Here is a 12418-nt window from a genome sequence, read left to right on the forward strand (position 1 = left end):
TGCATAAAATCCCCTAAAATAATGTGGAAATTTACTTCCAATAATCCTGATGGATATGGTTCAGGATTAATTGGGCAGTTATGTTTGCAACTTTGAGCCTAAATATGCTGATCTAGGTCTTTCCACCTCTAAGGCAGTGGGAAAAGAGAGAAGGACAAAGGAATACATGACAAAACCTTTTCCTGACAAGTACTGAGAGTGGCAAACATCACTTCAGTTCAAAACATATAGGACTGACCAAAATTTGGTCACAGTTTTATATGAAGTTCCAAACGTTGGAAATATAGTGTATATGGATGAGCAAATAAGCTCCCTGTCAGTGGAATAAAGGGAGAATAGATATTGGTGGCACCTAGTAGGAAGCGAGACCATATTATATCTTAATTCACCTTCCCTAATAAATACTTTTAGTTGTCAGATTTATAGATCTTAGTTTTACAATATTTATAAGATGTACATTTAAAAATGTTATTGGAGGAAACTAAACATTAAAGTTTTAGTGATAATTTCTTCCTTGGAACTTATAAAGTATTTTGTATTCAAGGGTTTAATTTCCAATTTTAATAACCTTTTGCATATTTTCCAGTGTTTTAAACGTTCTGAGTATGTATGAAAAGAATATTTTGTGGTTACTTTACATTGCAATTATATATCATTCTAATATACATATTACATTTTATCAACTGCATATAAATATCTATGTCTACAAACTTCCTGTAAAGTTCCTTACATTTATTGAGAATTTGGCACTTGGTTTACACTCTTCTTTGTGATCAAAATCCTGCTATTGTTCTGGACAAATACAAAGTTATCCATCATTTCATCTTTGCTATTCTTTAAAAGAGAGTTGACTGTAAGATCACTGTGGTCCTGGTAGATGAGTAGTGTTTATCCAGGAATATATGGCTGCCTGGGAAAGGACACAGTGGCTGTTTTCAATGAAGGCTTGTAGGCTACCCTTCCCTGTAAAATCAGAGCCTCACCCTCAGTCTTCCAGACTCATAAACTAAGAAATACTTCATCTTTCAGGAACAATTCATATTACTCAAGTCAACAAAGCTATAAAGTTGATATAAACATGGTTTAATTTGTCATTTTCAAATATTACTAGACCATACCTCAAAATTATAAAAATGTTACAAATATTTATTGAGTACTAGTATTTTGCATTAAACAAAATACTACTAGAAAATGGATAGAAAAATTAACTCTCAAATTGCTAGCACTCAGAAGAGGCAGGTTATCTACATAACCATGATATAGGGCAATGAGTAAAGACACTGGATAGAATAATACTATGAACATTGAGCTTCAAACTTAAAAATTACCCTTTCATACGTTCAAGGTGTTCAATAAATAATGTGACCTCTTTAACATGCTATATGTCTCAGTCTCCAAGCAGGTAGATGAATTTTTGTGCCCCTTTGATACACTGTTTAGCATTTTATCCTTTAAGTCTTTATGGATATAAAATTGTTGATTAATAATTATATTCTTTCTGCTACATGAATATTTTTATCCACTGCCATCTTGACTTCATGGTTTCTGATGAGAAATCAGCACTTAATCTTACTGGGGATCCCTTATACATGATACTTTGCCTTTCAGAATATTTTCCTTATCTTTGGCATTCAACAGCTTGATCACTATGTGTCTGGGTGTGACACTCTTTGAGTTTATCCTATTTTAGGTTCACTGGGCTTATTGAATGTATATGTTTATATGTCTTTCATTAAATTTGGGAAACTTTCTGCCCTTATCTCTTTGACGTTCTTTCTTCCTCTTCGTCTCATTCTTCTTCCTCTTGGACTCCCATAATGAGTGTATTGGTATTCATAATGATGTCTCCCAAGTATCTGAGGCCTGGCTCACTTTTTTCTTCTTTTTTTTTTTTTGTACTTGTTTCCTTTTGTTACTCAGCCTGAAAGCATTCCAATTGTCTTAGCTTTGAGTTCACTGATTCTCTCTTCCGCTACTTCTAATCTAATGTTGAAGTCCTCTAGGGGAATTTTTATGCTGCTTTTGTGGTCTTCAACTCCTGGATATCTTTTCATTTCCTTCTTTAAACGTCTATATCTTTCTCGATAGGCTCATATTTTTCATTTAAATTTATCCTAATATTTAGTTATTTATCCATGTTTTCCTTTATCTCTTTGAGCATACTGAAGAACATCTTTTTTTTTTAAGTCTCTGCTGGGTATCTCCATGGTCTGTTATTGTTCACTGATGACTTCTGGTTTTTTATCTAGTTCTTACAATGGGCAATTATTTCCTGTTTCCTTATTTGTCTTTTAATCTTTATGACACTCTGTACATTTTAATATTTTTAAGTGTTAACTTTGGGATTTAGTTCCTGAGCACTCTGTTCTTTAACCTTGTATATACACAGTGATAGGACAGAGATTTCCTTGAGTACCAAGAACTAAAAAAAAAAAAAAAAAAGTGCAAGAATACCTTTCACAGTCTCTGCAGATGATGATGTTTTGGCTTGTACTTTCCTTCAGAGCTCAGTTCTCCCATCAAAATGTTCAGCCCAACGTGAAATTATAGGATCCTTGTTCTAGTTTGCTAGCCGCTGGAATGCAATATACCAGAAACAGAATGACTTTTTAAAAAGGGAACTTAATAAGTTTCTAGTTTACAGTTCTAAAGGCAGAGAAAATGTCCCAATTAAAGCAAGTCTATAGAAATGTCCAATTTAAGGCATCCAGGGAAAGATACCTTGGTTCAAGAAGGCCGATGATGTTCAACGTTTCTCTCTCAGCTGGAAGGGCACATGATGAACATGGTGGCATTGCTGGCTTCCTTGTGTCTCTACCAAAAGGGAAATGTTTCCTCTTTTAAAGGATTCCAGTAAGCAACTCCACCTTCAGTGGGTGGAGACACACTTCCATGGAAATCATCTAATCAAAAGTTACCACCCACAAGTGGGTGGGTCAGTTCTTCATGGAAACAATCAAAATGCCCCCCACCCCCAGCAATGTTGAATGAGGATTAAAGGCTTTTCTGGGGTCCACCACAAATTCAGACCAGCGCATTCCACCCTTTGGACTCCCAAAAGACATGCTCTTTCCAAATGCAAAATATATTCATTCCATAACAATATCAGAAAACCTTAAACCTTTCAGCAGCAATACAAATGAAGTACAAAATTAGAGGCAGTATAAAATCCCATCAAGTCAGTTACAGGCATGGTCTGTCCTAAGGCCAAATTTTGTCCATTTGCTCTGGACCTTTGAAAACTCATAACAAGTTACTTGCTGCCAAGGTACAAAGGAGGAGCATTCCATAAATGTGCTGGTTTGAAAGGATATATGGGCCCTAGAACATTCATGTTTTAATCAAAATCCCATTTCATAAAGGCAGAATAATCCCTATTCAATACTGCATGTTTGAATATGCAATTAGATCATCTCCCTGGAGATGTAACCCAATCAAGAGTGGTTGTTAAACTGGATTAAGGGAGACGTGTCTCCACCCAGTTGGGTAGGTCTTGATTGGTTTACCCGAGTCCTGTAAAAGAGGAAACATTTTGGAGAATGAGAGATTCAGAGAGAGCAGAGAAGGCTGCAGCACCACGAAGCAGAGTCCACGAGCCAGCAACCGTTAGAGATGAAGAAGGAAAACGCCTCCCAGGGAGCTTCATGAAACTGGAAGCCAGAAGAGAAAGCTAGCAGATGATGCCATGTTCACCATGTGCCCTTCCAGCCGAGAGAGAAGCTCCCGGACTGTGTTTGCCTTGTGCCTTCTCACTTGAGAGAGAAACGCTGAACTTCATCGGCCTTCTTTTGAACCAAGGTATCTTTCCCTGGATGGATGCCTTTGATTGGAAATTTCTATAGATTTGTTTTAATTGGGACATTTTCTCAGCCTTAGAACCATAAACTAGCAACTTATTAAATTCCCCTTTTGAAAAGCCATTCTGTTTCTGGTATTTTGCATTCTGGCAGCTAGTAAACTACAACAGCCCCTCATCTTATGTGAGCCTCCTTTTATCCTTGGCTTGCTCCTGGTCTTAGGAAATCCCCCCTTTACAGGAATCTGAATGCTCCCTCTATACCCTGTGGAAAAGACTTTCCCCATCTGGTGTGCTCTATTTTATGTCCTTACATCAGTAATTCTTTGCTCAATTGTACTTTGAATGAATTGTTTCTTACACTAGTTTAGCTGTCTATAAACTTCTTCTGCCTGTAGGGCAAGTTCTGGGAAGGCAAAACTGAGATGACTCCTAATTCAGTCTTTCAGGGTGTCACATGATAGGCACTGTCATATAGGCACCCCTCCGCCCCCCCAATATACACATAGGGGTTACCTCGCTACGTTTAGAGCAGGGCCAGGGACCCATAATGGGAATGCAGGCTGGTTTCATACCACGGCTGCAAGCTTCTTCTATAGTTTTTTTGTTTTTAATTTTTAATAGTTTTTTTTTTCTTGATTTGCTACTTGCCCAGTTACTGCAACCCTTTTATTCTTTGTCAAAATTTCTAGGAAAATGACTCTGAAGTTTTTCCTAATTGTTCAAAGATTTTGTAAGAGGGATAGAACCCTGCAACATCGTATGCCACCATAATGGTCAACTGTAAGTCTTGTTTTAGCTATAAGATTTAGATAGTCACATTTTAGTCACTTAAGTGATTTACCTTCTCATTTGCTAAGTGTATTTATCTTGAGGTATTTTTGAAATTCTCCAAATACTTCTTTGTTGAATATATTGAAATAATTACCTTTTCTATTTCTTTTAATATTTTATGTAATTAATTATATTAGCAGATTCTCTGGTATAAATCCATTTTTCCCACTCATGATACCTGGGGAGAATAAGTTTCATTATGGTTTTTATGCTTTAGACTATTTTTTCAAATGTGTTTTTGTTTTACATTGTTAGATTTATGTTTATGTGGGGGTTTTGTATGTGATTTTACTTAGTCTTTTTTATCTATTTCCATTGACAAGATTGGCCTATAATTAGAATTTCAACTTAGTTTTCACTTTAAAAGGTTTAAGTGTATTGTAACTTCAAACAAATGTTTGTTTGATAAGTTTTATCCACTGGCTTTGATTTCTCAAATATTTATTGTTTCATTTATTGACATTATATCTGCCTTCTACATTCTTTGTGCTTATTTTTCTTTCTTTTTCTAACAGTTTCTGATAGATAAATGCATCACATAGTTTCTACCTTTTTTTCTGCTAGTATTCTGAAACAATACCTATATATTTTCCTCTATATACCCTTTTAATTGTGTCAGTAATTGCTTGTTTTCTACTTCCATTATAATTTTGTCAATCCAATAGAGTATCTTTAAAATTTCTAAGTGTATTTTTATTTTTGTTAATAGCCTATGTGATACAAATTCTTTGCAAATTGTTAAAAGTAATTTTTAGTCTAATATATAGTTATTTTTAATATCAAATGTGTATCAGAAAGTAATGTATATTCTCCAATTAATATGTGATACTTTAAGACTATCCATTGGATCAAATTTGTGTTTTTCCCCCAAAGTTTGCTATATTATTACTGATTTTTGTCTGTTTTATCTATCAATTTTTGAGACGAGATTATAGAATCTCTCAATAAAATGGTGTTTTTTCCCCTACTTATAGTTACATTTTTGCTTTATGTATGCTATTAGCTATACATATGCTTGGGTTATTTATATCTTTATGGTAAGTTTGACCTTTTTCAATATATAAAGGCTTTTTTATCTTTAATTATACTTGGACAAAATCTTTTTTTTTTTTTTTTTTTTTTTGCATGGGCAGGCACCAGGAATTGCCTGCATGGATAGCAGGTGAGAACTCTGCCACTGAGCCACTGTCACACCGCCCACTTTTAATTTTTAAAGGACAATTAAACTCAATTAAAAAAAAATTCTATTTTCTTATACTTTAGTCTACATTTAGTATATTTCATATGGCTAGGTTTTTATAAAAAATAAATGATATATTTGGAATTATTTTTTCCACATTAATTTATGCTTTCTCTATGTCCTTTCACAAATGTTTGCCTTCTGTTTTAATTTTACTAATTCAAAGTTTTCTTTGATTCTTTTGAAAGTTCATTGACATTCCTCCATTGGTTACATTTTTTCCCTTTTTTGCTGTCTTTGGTGATTTGGAATTTAATTATGATGAGTCTAAGGGTGAATTTCTTTGTATTCATCATCTTCATTTCCATCATCCCTCACCATTCAACATATAGTAACTGTATGTTGAACAGTCATTGCATTATCTTGCCTAACCTCTCATTTATATTTTATTTTTATGTCATTTTGTTCTGTTATTTAAGTATCTACTTTGAACTTTGGAATTCAATTATTATTATCACTAATAGATTTTCTATGAAGGAAAGTTTGTACCAATTCTCCACTTTGAGTAGACTAAAGGCTTCCACTTCCACCCCTCCTGGATCCCTAGACAGCTACTAAAACTCTACTATCTCTGTTTCAGAAATCATCCAAAGTCCTCAGGTCCACTAGATTTTCAACATTTATCACAGTGGATTCCAGCTTTCTCTGGTTTACAGCCTCCGGAAAATTTCTTATAGATTCACACGTGCATTCAGTAGGATATGTGCTGTATTTTGTCAAGCGTATTTGGTGTTATGGAGTCAAAGCAGTTGCATTTTCCAACATATTGGCAGAGCCAAAGTCTGCACATCTTCTCTCATAGGCTTCTCTGTCAGGAACTTTAAATATAACATTTGAAGTCTAGAGAATTTTCTATTACTTCTCAATATGTTTAAATTTTTTTTTTTGGAGAGTACTATTGGCTTTTTTTTTAAATTTTTTTATTAATTAAAAAAATTAACAGACAAAACATTACGATATCATTCCATTCTACATACACAATCAGTAATTCTTAATATTATCACATAGTTGCATATTCATCATTTCTAGAACATTTGCATTGATTTAGAAAAAAATTAAAAAGACAACAGAAAAAGAAATAAAATGATAACAGAAAAAAACGATTATACATGCCATACCCCTTACCCCTCGCTTTCATTTACCACTAGCACTTTAAACTAAATTTATTTTTAACGCTTGCTCCCCCTATTATTTATTTATTTATTTATTTATTCATTTTAATCAATTAAAAAAAATTAACCCAACATTTAGAAATTCCATTCTACATATGCAATCAGTAATTCTTAATATCATCACATAGATGTATGATCATCATTTCTTAGTACATTTGCATCGATTTAGGAAAAGAACTAGCAAAACAACAGAAAAAGATGTAGAATGATAATATAGAGAAAAAATAAAAATAATAATAATAAAAAATATATATATAAAAAAACCACACAAACAAACAAACAAAAAAAAACTATAGCTCAGATGCAGCTTCATTCAGTGTTTTAATATGCTAGAAAGAAAATTTAATATATAAAATATTTTACTGCCAGAACTGATTTTCCATTTTAGCAAACATTATTTTTAAAATAAAGAGTAAAACTAATGTCGTCACATTAGTGTTAAACCGTAAGAACTGATGTGACTACCTCTTGTTACCAAGTTATGTCGGAACAAATTTAACTCAAGTAAAATAGAAACTAAAGTGTAATATTTTAAGAAAAGATTTCAGGTAAAGTGGGGAAAAAATGCTATGCCATCAGATGCCAAAACCACAGAATAGCTTTACTAAATAGTTGCAGAATTCCTTGTTCATAAAGCCATGTGTTCTCTAACTAAATTCTTTACTTCTACTATAAACTAAAACAAATTGATTTATGAAGGAATCAGAGTAAGCCTTTCCTCACATTATGTGGTTATAAGGGTACCCATGAGTACCTAGGGTCTAAAGCTTTATTTGCTCAGTTTCTTTATCAAAAAAGAAATAGTTAGGAGACTCACAAATGAAAATTACTAGAGAAGATTATGTTATTCAGTCATTTAATTTTCTGGATATTCGTGACGTCTCCTTTCTCCCTTTATTTCCCCAGAACAGAACTCTCTCCTAATATCCATTTGCTACTGTCACATGGTTTTAATTCAATCTCAACAATGCTTTTCTTAATTATTCCAGTCTTTATTATCTAATTGTGTTGATAATCTGGAGTTGACATTTATAAATGAAGATTCCTGAAGGCTTTTTGCTTCTTCCTGATTAACCTCCTTTCTGTGCTAATCTTATCCACTTGTATAGTTTTAAGGATCACATCTGCATGGATAAATTCTTTTTTTTTTTTCCGCTTCCTTATCTGTCTCTATGTTTTACTCCCCCAGATGTCTGTTTCTTGATTTTGTAACCAGCTAGTGATGAGACAGATTTTTTCTAACTTCAGCCATCCCATCAGAAAGGTCTGCTCACGGAGAATGCAGAGTGAAGGGTTGTCTCTGCCTTTTCTGGACTTATCCCAGGCTTGTGATTGCTAATTGTTCGGGGGCTCCCCTGTTTATAGAACTTTGGATGCACCCTCTATTTCCCAGAAGACAGACCTCCTTCCCAAGGGTGTTTAAAGTAGGCAAGGCTTTGCCCCAGGCTGTCTGCCTCTATTATTTCTTACACTACTTTCCTTGTCTAAAGCTGCTTTCTCCTGGTGGGCAAATTCTGGGAGGAAAGGCACACTGGAGAAGAGTTTCTCAAGTCAGTCTTGCCCAGCTTAAATATGGCCAGGGACCCATGGAAGGGGTGCATATATGTCCAAACTGCCTTGGGGAGGGGATCGGGATGGGTGCCAGGGTTCTTCAAATCTGCACTATCTGACCTTCCCAGCAAATACAGCCCTGAGGTAGCCAAGGTATCCTTAAGTCTCCTGAGCTTCTTTTGTTGGGGCAGCTTGGAATGCTGGCCCCCAGGGATGAGAAGTCACTAACCAAAAGCTGTGATCAGTGATCAGCTATGCCCACCCCTGTCTGGGGGAAGAGGAACTCATGTCCCTTTCTTTCACCAGCGAGCTAGGCAGGGGCTGGACCACAGGGCAGCCTGCTGAGAGTGTGGGGGATCGGCGCCAGCAAATCCATGTGGAATAAGCAATTTCTGATCTTTACTATACTTTATTAAGCCCTTTCTCTCACTCTTGCTTTGATGCTGTACAGTGTTCTGTTGTCCCCTGGAGTTTTGAATGAGCTATTTCAGACAGTTCCTGCCTGTTTAATAGTTATTCTGGCAGAAGGACTGAATCCTAGAATCACTCTGCCATCTTTCCACAATCTTCTACATTCAATTTCTGGTGTTCATCACTAACTATAGATGCTTGAAGTATCTGAAACGTCTTCCTTCCTAACTGCATTCAATGTTTTCCTAGCATACAAACTGCTTTTGAATTCCCACTTTTTATTCATCACAATATTATTGTTCCAGTCAACAAATCTATGAACCATGGATTTTAAATATGTATTACCTCTCTACATTCACTGATCCTTTTCTTTTTAAATTATTATGAAAATCTTTAGGCCTGCATTACATATTATAGACTAATAACCACCAATGTTTCTTTTCCTATGGCTGGTCATATCTTAAGGTTTGCCTTATTTGATTCAGATTTATGTTTATAGTTCAAATAAAGGATAGCTTTAAAGTTTGAGGATATTTATTTATATTTTCCTAGTCTCATTCCCATCCTTCCATTTCAGAAGTACCTGCTTTTCTGAAACGGTTGTTTATCATTTATTTGCATTTCATAAGCTGGTTTACATGTTTTGACATTTTATATGAACTGTATAATATTGTATATAACACCCCACAATTTTCTTTATCTTTATACTTTTAAGACTTATCCATGTTGATACATGTCCCTCTTTTTAATTAATTTGGATACGTCATTGTATGAATATGATGTCATACTTATTATGCTATTATACTTATGCTTATTGTACTTATGCTATATATAATAAGTATTAATCATGATAATTAATAATTATAATAAGCAGATGGCAGTTATTAATTTACATAATATCAAATTATGGAATATCAAAATAAGAAACTTTCTCAGTTTCTTATTTTATTTATAAGAAGTTTACTTACATTTTTCTCTTCTAATACTTTAGCCATTCTTGATGACTCAAATATATTACAAACATATTATAATTGTTAGAGAGAGAGAGAGAGAGAGAAAAACTGTTAGAGAGAGAGCACTGAGCTGCAAGGCATGGAAATAGTCAATTGACACAATAAGCCAAACTGAAAGTATCAGTCAAGATTTTATTCCTTTACTGCAATAATATAAGCAAAATGCTAAACAGAAAAATGCACTGGCTCCCCTGATGTTTCATTTTTGCCCACACAGGGCACTGGGAGAGGATCAGATTTATAACTATCAGAATAGTCTCTAGGGCTGAGAAGAGAGAGAGGGAAGTTCTAGGAGTGGAAAAGGGCTGCGTCGGACTAAAGAAAGGTGCTTTGAAGATCCACTGATAGACCAAGGGACCTGACTGGTAACAGCTGAGTCTTCCTGATATGGAGGTCCCTTAATAGAGGCACCTGGGCTAGGAATGCACGTATACATAAGACACGGCCTGGCTTTGGAGGACTGAGTCTTTGACCAAATCTGACATGGGGAAGGCAGCTTTCCCCCATGAGTCCTGCCAAGGAAAGCCTTCATAATTTCCTATTGTGAGGTCTAAAAATTACAGATAGGATTTTGGCCTGGAGCTAGCAAACTCTTCAACAACCACAAAATATATCCTTTAACTTGTTTTTCCTACACTGCATTTCTTTAACTTTGAACAGACATATACAAGGTCAACATTAAATTTTCAAAAGGGAGGAAATATAAAAAGTAAAATGTTTACCTTTCTGTCTGTATTTGATTAATAAGAAATTTATCACAAATTTATTGGCCTAAAGCAATATACATTTATGTTGTTTTATCTCACAGTGTCTCTGGGAAAGGAGACCGTGCATGGATTAGCATCCTCTTCAAGGAGGCAATCAAAGTGGTGGCCACAACTGGCTCCTTCTCTGAGTCTAGACTGGGGAAGAATCTGCTGCCAAGCCCGTGTGGTTATTGGCAGATTACGATAACTGGCTACCTTAATTTCTTGCTGGCTGAGGCTAAATGGTTTCCTCAGTCCTTTGCCATGTGTTCCCTGTAGGGAAGGTTACAACACAGCATCTTCATGCCAGCAAGAGAGAGGGTCTCCTTCTCAGACTAAAAACTCAACTATTTTCATAATATTTATTCAGTAAAAAAGAATTGTGCTATGTGTTCATTTTTCAACAAATATCCATTGAGAACCTACCATATGCACCACAGTGTAGAATATTTAGTACATATAACTGCAACCTAATCATACAAATCCTTTTACTCTCTGTAATAAGGAGTAAGACAAGCACATAATCAAATGTACCTATTACATATATCATGATCTATTGGCTAGAAGAAACAAGTCACAGGGCCTTCCCACACTTAAGCGGAGAGGATTATGTAAACACCTAGATAGTAGGAATCAGGGAATATGGGGGTACCTTAATATCTGTCCCACACAATCTTCTATTTCAAACCTGGCATCAGCAAACACAGTTAGCAGACTTTTATAATTGTCTTTTCCAATATATAAAAATCCACACGGAAAAAAACAGTATCACAAGTTCATGTGTAGATGAATTTGTAATATTTGCAGAAATGTTGGGCAAATTGTTCTTATCTCTTAACGCTCTAGTGTAGACATCATTCCATATAACCAATATTTACGTTTCAGTGCATATGTACTACCTCTTTTATAACTACTCTGCTAAGTTCCTAATACTATAACAAACATCGTAAAGTTGGTTTAACAATAGGAATATATTGACTCACAATTTCAGAAGCCAGTAAGCTTTTCTCTTCCCAAGGCTGGTATCTTCTGGTTGGCCAGTAATCTTGGGGTTCATTGACTTTTCTGTCACATGGCAATGCACATTGTGACATCCCCTCCTTTCTCTTCAGGTTCCATTGTCTTCCAGTTTCTGGTTGATCCCTGTGGCTGCTCTTTCTGTGTATAATTTCCTTTGCTTCTAAGGTCTTCAAACTGAATGAGGTTTGGGCACATCTTAACTAATAACATTTTTAAAGATTCTAATAACATTTTAACTAACAATTAACTAATAAATAGCATTTTAACTAATAATAGTTTCAAATGTTGTGGAGGATATGACTCAATACCCAAAAACTACTATATATAATAAGTTTTAACCATGATAATAATTATAATGAGCAGATCACAGTTATTAATTTACATAATATCAAATTTTGGATAAAACTCACAAAGGAGCATAAAGGTAAAAAAAAGATAATGTAGAAGTAATGATGTACTTTCTCACAGCTGAAAATATTTAAAACAGCACTACCGTCCAATGTGGAAGACACTAGCCACAGGTAGCTATTTGAATTTGAATCAACATTAAATAAAATTTTAAAATTCAGTTCCTCAGTTTCAGTAGTCACAATTAATGCTCAATAACCATAACTTGCTAGTGACTACTATATTGA

The 12418-nt window shown here is 34.7% G+C and overlaps 1 long non-coding RNA gene across 15 annotated transcripts in view; it reads right to left on the reverse strand.

Moving 5' to 3' along the window:
- LOC143690251 (uncharacterized) overlaps positions 1 to 11841 on the reverse strand; it is a 71592-nt gene extending 59751 nt beyond the window's left edge. For 4 of the 15 annotated variants that reach the window (XR_013179063.1, XR_013179065.1, XR_013179068.1 and 1 more), the window contains exons 1-3: positions 11747 to 11810; positions 9973 to 10008; positions 2455 to 2575 (exon numbers count right to left, since the gene is read on the reverse strand). This is a non-coding gene — a long non-coding RNA (uncharacterized LOC143690251). Of the gene's footprint in view, positions 1 to 722; positions 911 to 2454; positions 2576 to 9972; positions 10009 to 11746 lie in introns of those variants that run through there. The other 11 variants (XR_013179071.1, XR_013179074.1, XR_013179069.1 and 8 more) reach the window with 10 other exon arrangements.
- Positions 11842 to 12418: the final 577 nt, after the last annotated feature.

This window comes from Tamandua tetradactyla, chromosome 7 (genome assembly GCF_023851605.1).
Source record: "Tamandua tetradactyla isolate mTamTet1 chromosome 7, mTamTet1.pri, whole genome shotgun sequence".
In the NCBI taxonomy this organism is placed as follows: domain Eukaryota; kingdom Metazoa; phylum Chordata; class Mammalia; order Pilosa; family Myrmecophagidae; genus Tamandua; species Tamandua tetradactyla.